Genomic DNA, 16142 nt, shown 5'->3' with positions numbered 1-16142 from the left:
CAGCAGGCTTGCAGAAACAAGAAAGAACTTCTGACCTTGAATATGGGCTGTTTGAAATAACACAGGCAGAAAAAGAAAAAAGAATTAAAAACATTGAAGAAAATCTAAGAGAGATATCAGGCAACCTTAAGTGCTCAAATATCTGAGTCATGGGTATTCCAGAAGGGGAGGAAAAAGGAGATTGCATTGAAAACATATTCAACAAAATAGTGGCAGAAAACTTCCCAGGTATAGGAAAAGACACAGACCTTCAGATACAGGAAGTTCAAAGATTGCCAAATGTATTCAACCCAAAAAGGTCTTCTCCAAGATGTGTTATAGTCAAATTGGAAAAACTCAAAGACAAAGAGAGAATCTTCAAAACTGCAAGAGAGAAGTGTCAAATCACCTATAAAGGAGCCCCAATCAGACTAACATCAGACTTTTCATCACAAGCCCTAAAAGCCAGAAAGGAATGGGATGATATATTCAAAATACTAAAAGACAGAGATTGCCAGCCAAGAATACTCTACCCTGCAAGACTATCCTTCTGAAATGAAGGGCAAATAGTATATTTCTCAGACAAACAAAAACTGCAGGAGTTCACTACCACATGACCACCCTTACAAGAAATTCTCAAGGGAGTACTGGGTTTGGTACCTGAAAAATAACTACCACTGCCATAAAAATTCAAGAAAAATCAAAACCCACTAGCAAAATAAAAATGGCAACAATGAAGAGAAAAAAAAAGTTTATCTACAACCCAAAAAACCAACAAATACGGAAGACAAACATTAAATCAGAAAGAAAGGAACAAAAGACACTTAAGACATCCAACTAAAAATCAATAAAATGCTAGGAATAAATCAACACTTTTCAATAACAACTCTTAATGTAAAAGGATTAAATTCTCCAATCAAAAGACACAGACTGGCTGACTGGATTAAAAAGGAGGACACAACTATATGCTGCCTTCAAGAGACCCAATTCAACTATAAAGACTCACATAGACTAAGAGTGAAAGGATGGAAAAAGATTTACCATGCAAACAGAAATGAAAAACGAGCTGGAGTAGCTATTCATATATGTGATAAAACAGACTTTAAACTAAAAACCATAAAAAGAGACAATGGGGGCCACTACCTAACGATAAAAGGATTCATCCATCATGAAGACATAACAACCATAAATATATATGTACCCAATGTTGGAGCAGCCGATTTATAAAGCAAACTCTATTAGACCTAAAGAAGGAAACAGACACTAATACCATCATAGCAGGGGACCTGAACACCCCACTCTCAATATCAGACAGATCATCTAGGAAAAGAATCAGCAGAGAAACACAAGATCTAAACAACACTCTAGACCAATTGGACTTGGCATATATCTACAGAACATTCCATCCAACAACCTCAGAATATTCATTCTTCTTATCAGCACATGGCTCATTCTCCAGGATAGATCACATGTTAGGTCACAAATCAAGTCTCAGCAAATTCAAAAAAATTGAAATTATCCCACATATTTTTTCAGGCCACAATGGATTAAAATTAGAAATCAATAACAAATGAAATTCTGAAAACAAACACATGGAAATTAAACAGCATTCTACTTAATGACATATGGGTCCAAGAAGAAATAAACAGGAAATAAAAAAATTTCTTGATACTAATGAAAACGATACATCATACCAAAACCTGTGGGATACTGCAAAAGCAGTACTAAGGGGGAAGTTTATCACATTAAATGCTTACTCCAGAAGAATGGAAAGATGGCAAGTGAACAACCTAATACTTCACCTTAAAGAACTAGAAAAACAAGAACAATCCAAACCCAAAGTTAGCAGATGGAAAGAAATCATTACGATCAGAGCAGAACTGAATGAAATTGAAACCCCAAAAATGATACAAAAGATCTATGAATCAAAAAATTGTTTCTTTGAAAACATAAATAAAATTGACAAACCATTAGCATGGCTAACTTAAAAAAGAAGAGAGAAGACCCAAATAACAAAAATTAGAAATGAAGAAGGTGATATTACAACTGATAACTCTGAAATACAAGGAATCATTAGAGACTGCTATAAACAACTATATACGTACAAATTTGAAAATCTGGAGGAAATGGATAAATTTCTGGACACACACAAACTACCAAAACTGAGCCAAGGCAATGTAGAAAATCTGAACAGACCGATAGCAGTAAAAGAGATTGAAGCTATTATCAGAAAGTTCCCAACAAAGAAAAGCCCAGGACCAGATGGATTCACAGCAGAATTCTACCAAACACTCAAAGAGGAATTGACACCAGTACTCTACAAACTATTCCGAAAGATTGAAACAGAGGCAATTTTCCCAAACTCATTCTATGAAGCAAACGTCACCCTGATACCAAATCCAGGTAAAGATACCACAAAAAAAGAGCACTACAGGCCAATATCCTTGATGAACATAGACACAAAAATCCTCAATAAAATACTAGCTAACAGAATACAGCAACACATATGCAAAATTATACACCACGATCAAGTGGGATTCATTCCAGATTTGTTAGGTTGGTTCAGCATACACAAATCAATAAATGTGATACACCATATCAATAAAATCAAACACTAGGACCATATGATCATCTCTGTAGATGCTAAAAAAGCATTTGATAAAATTCAACATCTGTTCATGATAAAGACTCTCTACTAGTTAGGTATAGATGGAAAGTATCTCAACATCATTAAAGTCATACATGATAAACCTACTGTCAATATCATCCTGAATGGGGAAAAACTTAAAGCTTTTTCCTTAAGAACAGGAACTAGACAAGGATTCCCACTCTCAACACTCCTATTCAACATAGTTTTAGAAGTACTAGCCCAAGCAATCAGAGAAGAGAAGGAAATAAAGGACATCCAGATTGGAAAAGATGAAGTCAAACTGTCCCTGTTTGCAGATGGCATGATCCTACGTATCAAACAGCCTAAAACCTCTACAAAAAAACTCTTGGAGCTGATAAATGATTTCAGCAAAGTTGCAGGATACAAAATCAACACACAAAAATCAGTAGCATTTCTATTCTCCAATAGTGAACATGCAGAAAGAGAAATCAAGAAAGCTGGCCCATTTACAATAGCCACCAAAAAAATAAAATACTTAGGAATTGAGTTAACCAAGGAGGTGAAAAATCTCTATAATGAGAACTACAAACCACTGCTGAGAGAAATTAAAGAGGACACAAGAAGATGGAAAGATATCCCATGTTCTTGGATTGGAAGAATCAACATTGTGAAAATGTCCATACTACCCAAAGTGATATACAAATTCAATGCAATCCCCATCAAAATTCCAATGACATTTTTCTCAGAAATGGCAAAAAACTATCCAGACATTTACATGCAATAACAAACGACCATGCATAGCCAAAGCAATTCTGAGCAAAAAATAAAGCTGGAGGCATAACACTACCTGACTTTTAACTATACTACAAAGCTATAATAACCAAAACAGCATGGTACTGGCATAAAAACAGACACACTGATCAATGGAATAGAATAGAGAATCCAGAAATCAACCCATACACCTCCAACCATCTGGTCTTTGACAAAGGCACCAAGCCTATACACTGGGGAAGAGACTGCCTCTTCTTCAAATGGTGCTGGGATAACTGGATATCCATATGCAGGAGAATGAAACTAGACGCTTACCTCTCACCATGTACTAAAGTCAACTCAAAATGGATTAAAGAATGAAATATACCCTCTGAAACAATAAAACTTCTTAAAGAATACATAGAAGAAACACTTCAGGAAGTAGGACTGGGCACAGACTTCATGATTATGACCCCAAAAGCATGGGCAACCAAAGGAAAAATAAATAAATGGGATTATATCAAACTAAAAAGCTTCTGCACAGCAAAAGAAACAACTAACAGAGTTAAAAGACAACCAACAAAGTGGGAGAAAATGTTTGCAAAATATACATCTGACAAGGGATTAAAATACAAGGAACTGAAACAATTTTACAACAACAAAAAACTAACCCAATTCAAAAATGGGCAAAAGAGCTAAATAGTCATTTCTCAAAGGAAGATACACAAATGGCCAACAGACACATGAAAAAATGCTCAACATCACTCATCATTCAGGAAATGCAAATCAAAACCACACTGAGATATCACCCCAGTTAGGATGGCTAGCATCCAAAAGACCGTGAATGATAAATGCTGGCGAGGTTGCAGAGAAAAGTGAACACTCAAACATTGTTGGTGGGACTGAAAAATGGTGCAGCCTCTATGGAAAATTGTATGGAGGTTCCTCAAACAATTGCAGATAGATCTACCATATGACCCAGCTATCCCACTGCTGGGAATATACCCAGAGGAATGGAAATCATCAAGTCGAAGGTATACCTGTTCTCCAATGTTCATTGCAGCACTATCTATAATAGCTAAGAGTTGGAACTAGCCCAAATGTCCATTTGGGATTCTGCATTGTTTAAAATGTGTTTATTCTTACCTCACTCTTGATTAGTAGTTTAAAGTGTATAGAACCTTGGGCTGGAAGTAATTTTCCCAGAAAATTTGAAGATATTTGTTCAATACTTACAGCATCCCAAATTGCTGTTGAAATGTCCAATACTATTATCATTCTTGGCACTGCAGGAATCACACTTTTTCTTCTTCATTTTTTTTGCCCTTCATCCCCCTTTTCTGAATTTCGTGATACCCCAACTTGATATAAGGTTATTTTCATCCATTGTGCTAGACGGTTGGTGGACCCTGGGAACTCATGACCTTTAATTCAGATAATTTTTCTTGAATTATTTCTTGGCTTATTTATTTCCAAGTTTTTAAAATTTTTTGCTGGGACTTAATTCTAGAAGTGAAAAAGACTCACTTGGATGTTGGAGCACCAGGAATTTTTCTCTAATTTTCCTATCTTCTCTCTCAATTTTCTGTGTGTGTGTATTGTGTGTATGTGTGTGTGTGACTGCTCTGCTCTTTTGAGATTTCATCATTATATTTTAGTCTACTAACTTCTAAATTATTGCTCTTATATTTTAAATTTTCTGTAGGGCTTTTCTGACTTCAGAATATCCTGTTTTTATTGCATCCTAGTTATGTTTCATGAATAAGTAGCTTCTTTTATCTCCCTAAGTGTATCAGTAATTTTTTAAAAAATGTCTTCAATCTCAATCTCTTTATCCTGAAAGATTCTTTTAATCTTTTGTTCATTTTGGTCTTTGTCTTCAATTTTGGATGCTTTCTTCAAATTTCTGTTAATCCTTAGCTCATATTTAAGAGTGGAGCTTTATGAAAGGGACTGGGAGCTTTGAGTGCGTGGTGGGATCTTTTGACGTGAGGGCCTCTGACACAGGCAACCAGTCTACGTCAGTCCGAGAGTGGTTTGTCAGCTGTGTCTTTGATGGGTCTCCTCTTCTATTTCTTTTGTGGGTTTTTTGGTTTGTTTGTTTTGTTTTTATTTAGAAAATTATTGTTTTAGACTGGGCATCCTGTCACATCAGAGACTTTTTCATCCATCTCATTTTTTTTCTCTTTCTGTTTTTCCTATCTTGACTAAATTTGAGAATTTGTTCTCCATAGTAATAATTCAATTTTCTGGCTAGGTGTAAATTCTGACATTTACTGCCTACTTTATAAATTTCATCCTGGAATTATAATTTTGGACTGAAAAGATGCCAGAGTTTTCTAAAATGTGATTTTTTTCCAGGTAAAAATATATTTCATCATCTGCTCTGTCTCTTTGTATTAAGGGAATTCCTTTTCTCTTCTGCAGATATGTTTTTTAATTTATCACAAAACAAAGGAATGATCTATGCAGACCTGCCCTAAGGCCAACGCTTGACCATTTGAGTGTAGACTCTGTTCAGCCTGGTCAGCTGTTCCATGAGTCCACCTGAGATTCCTATCAATTGTGTCTTTGTGTCTGTCCACCGTGTTCTTTAATCTAGTTTCATTGGCAGGGAGCCAGGAGAAAATTTTCCAGGATTATGTCTATAAATTGTCTGTCAGTCCTCATTCTTGTGGTAGTTCTGAGTGTCCGTATTTCTTTCTAATTCTCCATGGGTATTTAGTGGAAATATAGGGGCAGATGTGTCAGGAAATTTTAACGGATACTGTTTTAAATGAAAAGGTGGATAGGTCTTTCCCCATGTCCATCCAAATCTACGTTTTAGATTTCCAAAACTCCATTGTTTTGTAAAATGGGTCACATTGTGCAGCATTTTCCTATTTCTTAAGAAAACACCTTGCAGGTTTTATTTTCCCATCCATTAAGCAAGTCTACATACAAGTCTGTACTTGGCTGTGTTTTCATTAAACCGATGACTGGCTCTGTTCCACGTCTTTCTGATGATGAGAGATGTGGCCATAGGCTGACTGAATGTACCTGCTGCTATCAAGCATTGTGGCTGGGTGACATTACTATTGTTACTATTTATTGTTTACATATTAAATGGCCTTATTGATACTATGCACTGTTAGTGCTACTAATTATAACACACTAAACCTAATTTATAAACACAGCTTATGGTGATATACATAATGAACCACTAGTGACACTACCTGGAGCAGCTGCAGATAGTTCCCCATTAGTAGAGGCTATTCTACCAGAGAGGGCTAGAGGGTACAGAAAGCCTTTAAAGTATATATTTTAATACAGTGGAAACAGATAATGGACAACACTTGTGACGGTTTCTGCAAAATAATTCCAAGTGATCATTTTATGAGAATGGTGTGCTTCTGTATCCCTGAAACTTCACAAAATGGTCACAAAGATTCTCCTATATAACCTGACAATCATATTTACTGTGCAGAGTGTCAATTTAAGAACTGTGAGGATTCCAGGATAATGTTGTGGCCCAAAATTAGAAGTGCCACAGGGGTAGCAGGTACAGGGAGGGCTCTTCTTGTCCTTGGTCTCTGGGAACAATGGTGTTATGTTATGAGAAGACTTTACTTGGATCCAGAGATACAGAAAATTCAGGGTGGATATAGTTTAGAAAATAGTTGTAACTGAACAGGTCAGATTTCAGGTCCTCTCTTCAAAGGAGTCAAAAAAAGTTGGGTGAAGCAAGCCTTGATCCATTTCTCAACCTCTGAATAGCAGTCACCAGGTATCTGGGGATGCCACGAGATTTGCCAGTAGAGAACAATTTTCTGAATTTCTTCCCCTCAGTGAGATTTGAAGTACACTCATAACTCATGTCAATTGTGTGTTATTGTTCACACTTTTAAATCTGAGGACAGACTTTTAGTTAAATAAACCAAATAAAATTTATTTCTAGTTGCTAATCAAATCACTTTAATCAAAATAATATTTTACACACAACAGATATCCTCTAGAACTGTCTAATGTTCAGACCAATCACTGCTTCACCTAGTTGGACAGTACTTAAAGGTCAACACTTATTTTCTCTCACTCATGGTACTTAAGCATCAAGAAGCTAGTCAAAAATATCTATCCTTACTTCAGTTGTTTGGTTCAGTTATTTCTAGGGGAGCTTTATTCCTGCCTTTAACTACCCATGCATAAATAGTAGAAGTATTTAACATGTCTTCGCCAGTCTCTCTTAGACTCTTTGTCGGCATGCTTCTTTTTTGTGTTTTATTGCATCTTTTCTCAAAACGCACACCTTCTACACATATCTCTTCACCCTTACTCTTTTAAGGACTGGACAATAGCAGCTTCTTTTATAGTTTAAATTAATACACTTTCTGTCAACAAGACTTATGTTCCATTTCCAGGAAAAAATTCTTAGGTGGAAGAGTGTGAAATATTCCTAAGTACCTAAACACCAATGAATGCTGCTTTTACCTCATAATTTTTATTCCAAATGCTTTTATGTCCAAAGACCTTTTGAATGCATTAAACACCTATTCATTACACTAGTTTGAATTGTTCCCTCAAATCTCTAATATTCTCCAATACAAAAATGATCTATAGAACTCTCTTGATGTTAATGCTCTTGCCAACTAGTGAGGGGGGACAATTCTAAAGTTGGAATATTTCTTGCAGTCACTACATATATTTATGTAGTTATGTTTAATTTTTCTCTTTCCTATATCCAAATAAGCCTATATGTGACAAATTGTGGAATGAAGCAAATAGGGTAATTTACAGACCAGACTTTATTGGAGCTCCTAATTTGTGAGCAGTGGAAAGGTTGTTTTGCTTTAAATACTAAAGATTACTCATGAACTAGTCTAGCAACTTTAAACAGATCTTTTAAAAGGCAGCTTCTAGCTAGAACTTATTAAAAGGAATTTACCATTCTACAAATAGGTGGGCAGATCAGAATATTAATATTCTTTGAATTTGTGAGCATTATTTTCCATTTCTATGGAAAAGTTGCTTAGGGGAAAGGAACAAAAATATTCCTAAGTATTAGGTTAAGCTTTACAAAACTACTAATGTTGGATGATATTTTACCTACAACAAAAGCAATTTCATATGACTCAATCTAATATTGAAACATTAATGGTACTGTCTACATACAATAAATTTTATTCCACACACCTAAGCAAATAGCAAAGTGGTGGATGACCAGTTAATTGCCTTACAGTAGCAAACCCTTTTCGCAATTGTAGCTTTATGAGTCGCTCAAGGGGACTATTTGTTTGTCTGAAATATTCATCCTCCCACTCTTCACAGAGAAGCAAGCCAGGTCCCCAGCAGCGCAAGCCAGGTAAGAGCTAAATGACATGCAAACAGATGATTCCTAATGCTCCTAACATGCAGCCATTACTCTCTGGCACCATTTTTGAGCAGTGACCCCAAAGACATTTGGAACTTAGAACACGGATCAGGATGTACGTTATACATCTTAACTGTAGGTCACTTCCCTTAGCTAAAAGCAGAAATTTTAGATAGCTGCTACCAGATGAAGAAATGGAACCAAGCAGATGTGCACAAGATAGACTGCTTTTTATGTACCTTAGAGAGTTGCATTGACCATATTTAGAACTAAATTATCTTTAAAATGAGGATGATTAATAACAACACATAGAGTGAGCCCGGATATCTATGGTATAAGAAAATTACAAAGGGTTTGTTTGCATCGTGCTTGGTTTCTGGGTATCCATGTGGTCAAATGATCACCATACGAGAACAGGACTATTTAGAATCAGGGAGAAACAATAGGTGAATGTGGTTCTTCTATGACTAGTTCAAGTTCCTTCAACCTGTATTAGAAGGTGATGGATAAGCAGAGGTTGCAAATAATCATATGATAATATTTCTTGTCCTTTGTCTCTGGGAAGGGCAGGTAGGTCTATGTCATGACAACATTTTTCTTGGATCCAGAGACAGAGGTTTAGGAATAGACACATGTGATGTACATCTGCAAGGGTGGAAAAACTATTTTTTATTAAAATCTCCACCTCTCATATCTTTCCTTTTCCCTGCCACACTAATAGTTTCTTAAAATATGAAATTCAAACTAAGTAATGATTCTATGGATTTATATATCTTTTCTCCATACTTCCAGAGTGATCACAAAGCAGCAAATAGTACTTCTTATTTAAATAGCCACATTGTGCAGTAAGAGGTGTCTTCACAGATAGAAAGCGAAAAACTCATGTTTTATTTATATAATGCCGAATAGTTAAGCAATTGGAAATTGTAAATTTTTTTTGGCATCATATAGACATAGTCATTATCTGTAACACATTTGTAACTGTGAAAATGAAGTTGCTATACTAAGCACAGTATCTTCAAGGTTATGTATTATTTAGATATTTAAATATACACTATTTATTCTAGTATATATCTCATGTATAAATTTATAATTTATGACCAACTGAATTTCCCATGTTGAAGGAAGACTAACTAGAAAATATGCTTTTGATGATGATGTTAATTGTGGTAGTAATAATATATTTTCAAATAGCACTTTATGTACATATTTTGCTAATTTACTAATTTAAAAGTTTATGATTTTAAAGTGCTTTTTGTACCTATTTTCCTTCTTTCCCTTCTAATAGACATAATATAGATAGGGCAAGTATTATTCCCACATGACAACTACTGAATCTAAAGCCTGAAATCCAATACTGGATAGAACTTTTACTTAAACACAGATCCTCCAATTTCAAGACAAATGTGCTTTTTTGTAACTTTTGGGAGGAAATGGAGAATAGTTCTGTACATTTCTAGAGGAAAAAGCATGATCTAGGCTACTCAGACTGTGGAACTTTAAGGGGGTCGGTAGATATGCATCTTCTATTTGGCACTGGTCTGGGTTGGTAGAGGCTGGTGGTAGAGCAATAGATACATTTCGGCAATTCACATGGTTAGTTAACCACATATCAACAGCAGTGCCTGCTTCTGCCTCCCAGTCATTTCATACTCTGTCTGGCCAAAGGTGGAAGGAAAATTTCTATTTTAAGGAATGAGTATTATTAATTATTTGGAACCCACTTTAAGTAGACTTTCTCACCACTATGAGAAGCAAGTAAGGTAAGCTGCAATGGAATAAACAAATATTTGCTAAGCCAATGAATAAATTCAAGTGCAAAATAAGTGACAATGCAAACTTTAATCGTCTTATACCCAAAGAGAGAAAAAAACACCCAATATCACCTAGAAGCAATTTATACAGAAGTCTGTGTGCTCCCTGAAAAAGTTCACACCAAATAAACTGTGCTCGAAATTACTTTCTTCACTAAGAAGTTGCACGTATGTACTACGTGAGATGATGTGAACAAAGATGCAAAAGATCTGAATAGACATTTCTCCAAAGAAGACTAAAGAAGGCCAGCAGGTATGTGAAAATGTGCTGGACATCATTAATCATCAGGGGAATTGAAATCAAAACCACCACAAGAGGCCCACCCAGCCAGTGGGCAATCAGGTGAGAGCCGGGCCACACGTGGTCCGCTCCCCATGTGTCCCTCAGGAGCAGGCCGGGCGGTGCTCGGTAGATACAAAGTGATAGACGCTCGCCTGGCCCGCCCACTCCTCCCTCAGCGCCCCTCCCCACTCGGCCGGGAGGCGGGGAGCCCGGATGTCGTCTCCCAGACTCAGATTCGCGGCGGTCGCGGACGCAGCGGAGGCTCCTCGGCACGAGCGCGTGCGGACCAGAGTGCGGCACGGGGCGGGGCAGCGGCGGCGGACCGAGGAGAGCTGCGAGCGGGGCGGCGCGGCGGAGCAGGTAGGGCCCGGGTGAGTGGGCAGTGGCTCCCGACCGAGGCGGGGTAGTGTCGGGCGAGAGGAGGGCGGCGCGGGGCGCCTCAGGAGGTTCCCCCGATTCCCGAGGGGGTAGCGGAGGGGCGGAATGCAGACGGCGGGGAGCGACGCCGGCGAGGGGCGCCCGGCGCTGGCAGAGGGAAGACGTTGGGGCCCCTCTTCCCTCCGGAGGAGCCCAGCGCGGCGCCGCCGTCCCTCCCCGCGCGGCGGGCTCGACTTCTCCGCGGGCTGCTGCGGGAGCGGCGTCCGGCGGGCGGTGCGGGGGCCCCGCGGGGCCGGGCGGGAGAAGCAAGCGCGGCGGGGGACGCGGCCACGGGGGACGGGGAGCGGTTTGCTCACTGCAATGACAGCTTTCGTGTATTCTGAATTTGTTGTTGTACTTGCTTTGATATAATCCCGTTTATTTTTCCTTTGGTTACCCGTGTTTTGGGGATCGTATTCATGAAGTCTGTGCCCAGTCGTACTTCCTGAAGTGTTTCTCCTTTTCTTTAAGAAGTTTTATTGTTTCAGGGTGTATTTTAATTTTTTAATCCATTTTGAGTTGATTTTAGTATATGGTGAGAGGTATGTGTCTAGTTTCATTCTCCTGCATATGGATATCCAGTTTTTCCAGCACCATCTGCTGAAGAGGCAGTCTCTTCCCCAGTTTATAGGCTTGGTGCCTTTGTCAAAGATCAGATGGCTGTAGGTGTGTGGGTTGTTTTCTGGATTCTCTATTCCGTTCCATTGATCAGTGTGTTTTGTTTTTATGCCCATACCACACTGTTTTGGTTATTATAGCTTTGTAGTATAGATACATCTTCCACATGTAGCACAATTCTGAGACATGGTAGACATTGAATAAAAACATTGAATGAATGTGAATTTAGACATTATTTCCTGCAAGTTACAGAACAGCATGTCTTAAGAGTGTTTTAAATGATTTGTACAGGGTTACAACTGTTAACTGCATCTCAATTTAATTATTAGTATATCTTTTGATGGGTTTATTTTTAAATTCTGACTTTTGAAAATGTTTTGTTCTAGTCCAAACTGCTGGAAAGAGAATTGAATCCATTCTGGAAGGATGGTGGGACAGGTCTTCCACCAAAAGACTGTAGTGTATCATCACTTAAAGGTATTCCTATATTTTGGTTGTAAACACATAGGCATTTCTGATAACTTGGTGTTCCTGAGGGAATGATCTGAGTTTACATAAGACAAAGCATTGATAAAATGTTTGCAGTCTTTTAAAGCCTTACTTAAGTTATTAGTACTTGAGAAGATTATTTTAATTATGATGTATTTGGGAGCAAGATGATTAAATATGCGTTTTTATGTTGATCATGTTTTCATAAATGAATTTCTGTTTTAAATGGATTACTGCAAAGTATGATTCTGTGAGGATATAATAATGCTTTTGGTATGTCACATTCTGTAATAAGATGTAAAAATTTTAAGTCTGAGAAATTTCGTGAAAATAATGTATAAACATTAAAGGTATAGTTTCATATCTTCAGAAATTCCTACTTTGCCAGCATTCTTAAAATTTGTATTGATCTGAGAGTACTGTTCTTTTCCAGCAGATGGAGACAAAATATTTGTGTCACATGAGCATACATAATTTTTTTTTCTTTTTTTTTTAAAGGATGACCGGTAAGGAGATCTTAACCCTTGACTTGGTGTTGTCAGCACCACGCTCTCCCAAGTGAGCCAACTGGCCATCCCTATATAGGGATACGGACCTGTGGCCTTGGTGTTATCAGCACCACACTTTCCCAAGTGAGCCATGAGCCGGCCCTAGCATACATAATTTTAAACATACTTAAAAAATCTTATATGCCTATTAAGTGCTGCATTGATAATTCAATGAAAAATTTATTTAATATCAACTGTAGACATATAAAGTTCTTTTTGAGATACAGATAGGCCCCAATACATGATGGTTCAACTTATTTTTCACTTTACAATGATGCAAGAGTGATACGTACTTTAAGTACCCATGCAACCATTTTGTTTTTCGCTTTCAGTACAGTATTCAATAAATTACATGAGATATTCAACATTTTATTGTAAAAGAGGCTTTGTGTTAGATGATTTTGCCCAACTGTAGGCTAATATGAGTGTTCTGAGCATGTTTAAGGTAGGCTAGGCTAAGCTTTGGTGTTTGGTAGGTTAGGTGTATTATCTGCATTTTTGATTTATGATATTTTCAGTTTACGATGGGTTTATCTGGATGTACCCATCATAAGTCAAGGGGTATCTGTATTGTTTTAGAGGAACTTTAAAAAAAGCTTGGAGAGCAATAAGTTAGCTCAGTGACCCATTAGTATGTAGGGCTGATTTTATGAGCTAAGCTTTTACCACCCCTTTGTCAGAGGGCAGTCAATACAATTCATCTTTGGGGAAAACCTAGAATTGACAAGCCCAATATTTGTAGTCAACCGGTTCTTAACTTCATTGAGTAGAGAAGACCCCAAATTTCACCTTAGGTAATATCTTTTAGCTGGCTGAAACAGCGGAATCAAAGGTACTAGGAGGAAAATGACCTCACATGAAGCTTTTAGAGGGCCTTTCTCCCCTTCACCTTCACATCATGATTTCACCATTTCCCTTTCCCATATTGTATTTATTTAGAATGAAGAAAAATGACAGAAAGATTCTGTCAAAGGCTTAGAGTTGAAATTAAGTTTTAAAAAATGATCTGCAGGTTTTTCTGCATATGCAGATAAGTGGTATCATTCTGTTTAGATTAATGATACGGCTGAAACTGTTAGGCACTTTAAAGTATTATAACACTAGTATTAAGGAGGTAGAGGTGACATAGTGTTGTTAAGGGCACAGACTTTGGAGTTAATGTACTTGGGACTAGAATTTTGGCATTTCCATTTATTAGCTTTTGATTTTGGAAAAGTTTCCTGACCTTTCTGAGCCCAATTTATTCGTCTGTAATAGGGAATAAGGATGGTACCTATGTTATGTAATTATTGTGAAGATTAAATGAGAAAAATCTTTTACTGTTGTATCAGGAATATAGTAAATACTCAATAATGATGATGATGTCAAGTACTTGTTCCATGATTAAATGTTTTGAGGTTTTATCAAGTTTTTTTGTAATGATTGAGGTACCATATTTTCAAGAAAATTTGCTAATCTTTTCTTTCTTAGAAAATTAGGTGGAAAGGCAAGTAAACCATTTTCAGAGCTCATACACAATTATTTTAAATCATATTTTAGTAATGGGAATATTTGTACAATTTAGAGTTTACATGGCATATTTATGCATTAGCTTATTTTCTTAGCAACCATGTGAGGAAAGCAGAGTATATGTTATTGTTATCCTAATTTTATAGCTTAGGAAACTAAGGCGTAGAGTGGCCAGGTAATTCGCCTGTAGTCATGGGAGTAATACTAGATCAGATCTTCTGATTCCTAGTCAAGGGTTAGTTATTCTAGATTCTTTAGTAGAAGGCTATATTTTTTACCATGTAGTTAGTAGAAATTCTTGCTTACAGACTCTTTGGATGTGATTTTGTTCTTCCTATTGATTTTTTTCACCTCTTTATTCTTTGACTTCTTTATTAGAAACTTTGTGTTGGAAAAACTTTCAAAGGTGTTTTAAATCAGCTACCTTATTTTACAGATAAAGAAGCAGAGGTCCAAAGAAGTTAATAACTTGGTTCAGATCTTACAACTATTTAGTAGTAGCAGCAAGAATAAACTCTGGGTCTCCAATATTTAGTTTATTGTTGTTTCTATATTAGCCTGTCTTCTGAGAGAAATGGGGAGTAGAGCCTAGATTCATTTGGTTTTATTTTGTCTATAACAATATAGCTTTGAATTATGATGAAAGCATATACTTAAGTCTCTTAATTTTTGAATTATTATAAACAGGTTTGAGATACAGGTATACCTCAAGAGCGGTATGCCAGTGAATTTACTATGATTATTTGATATATCTTTATCTCAGCATAGAGGACTAGGACTATGTTTTCTTTATGTTCTTACTTCCTACTATGTTTTACAGGTTATCACATTTATAGTAAATATTCATTGAATATTTGTTGATTGAATTTCAGGATGGTGCTGCAAGTTGGTATTTTTTTGTTTGCTTTTCGAGTATTACATTCAGTGATTTCTCTTATTAAAAATACTTTATCATTGCCCTCTGTAATTATAAGATTAACAGGACTGTTGAAATAGAGCATATTATCAACTAAAAATGACACTATTATGTAAATATTTCTAAAATTGTGGATTTAACTTGTGATTGAATTGGCTGAAAATTTTTATTCCTGTTAAATTTCCTTCATAAATGTCAATGTAGAGGAATAAAAGCAGTCTTACTTTTCCTCTGATATTTTTTCTTTGAGCTATATTAATATCTTGGTGATTATTCAGGAAATTTTTACTGTGATCATCAGCATTTATTAGTTTTACAGATAATTCTATGGAATAAACAATTTAATCATATAGCTGGGACATTAATATAGGTGTTAACTTCTATGGGTTTCTTTTACTTATCACTGTGTAAATGGCAGATTTAGCCCAAGTTCCTTGATTAGCTGCACTGTTAATTTTGAACCCATAGACTATATAAATATGAAAGAGCAAGAGTAAAATAAGGTTTTGAATGAGAAGTGAAATCATTGAATTAACTAGAGATCTAAGTTTTGAAATGCAAACTATTTTAAACCTGTAAAGAAAGGACACATTATCTTAGAAGAGATTGCTTAATAAAGATAAACTTTTGAGATCTGAATGAGGGAATAGAATTAGTTTGAACATAATTAATTTAAGGATTGAAAAATCTGTTCTTTCTTTAAGTAAACTTAAAGAAGTAAACTTAAATAAATGTACAGCAGACTGATCATTTTCACAAAGTGAAAACATCTGTGTAATCAGTGCACAGTTTGAGATATGATATTATGGGGCTACTTCCAAATGTTCAGGGATAAATAAAATTGAAAGATAATATGAATCT

This window comes from Cynocephalus volans, chromosome 6 (genome assembly GCF_027409185.1).
Source record: "Cynocephalus volans isolate mCynVol1 chromosome 6, mCynVol1.pri, whole genome shotgun sequence".
NCBI classification, from domain to species: Eukaryota; Metazoa; Chordata; class Mammalia; order Dermoptera; family Cynocephalidae; genus Cynocephalus; species Cynocephalus volans.
This window is presented reverse-complemented; position numbering follows the sequence as displayed.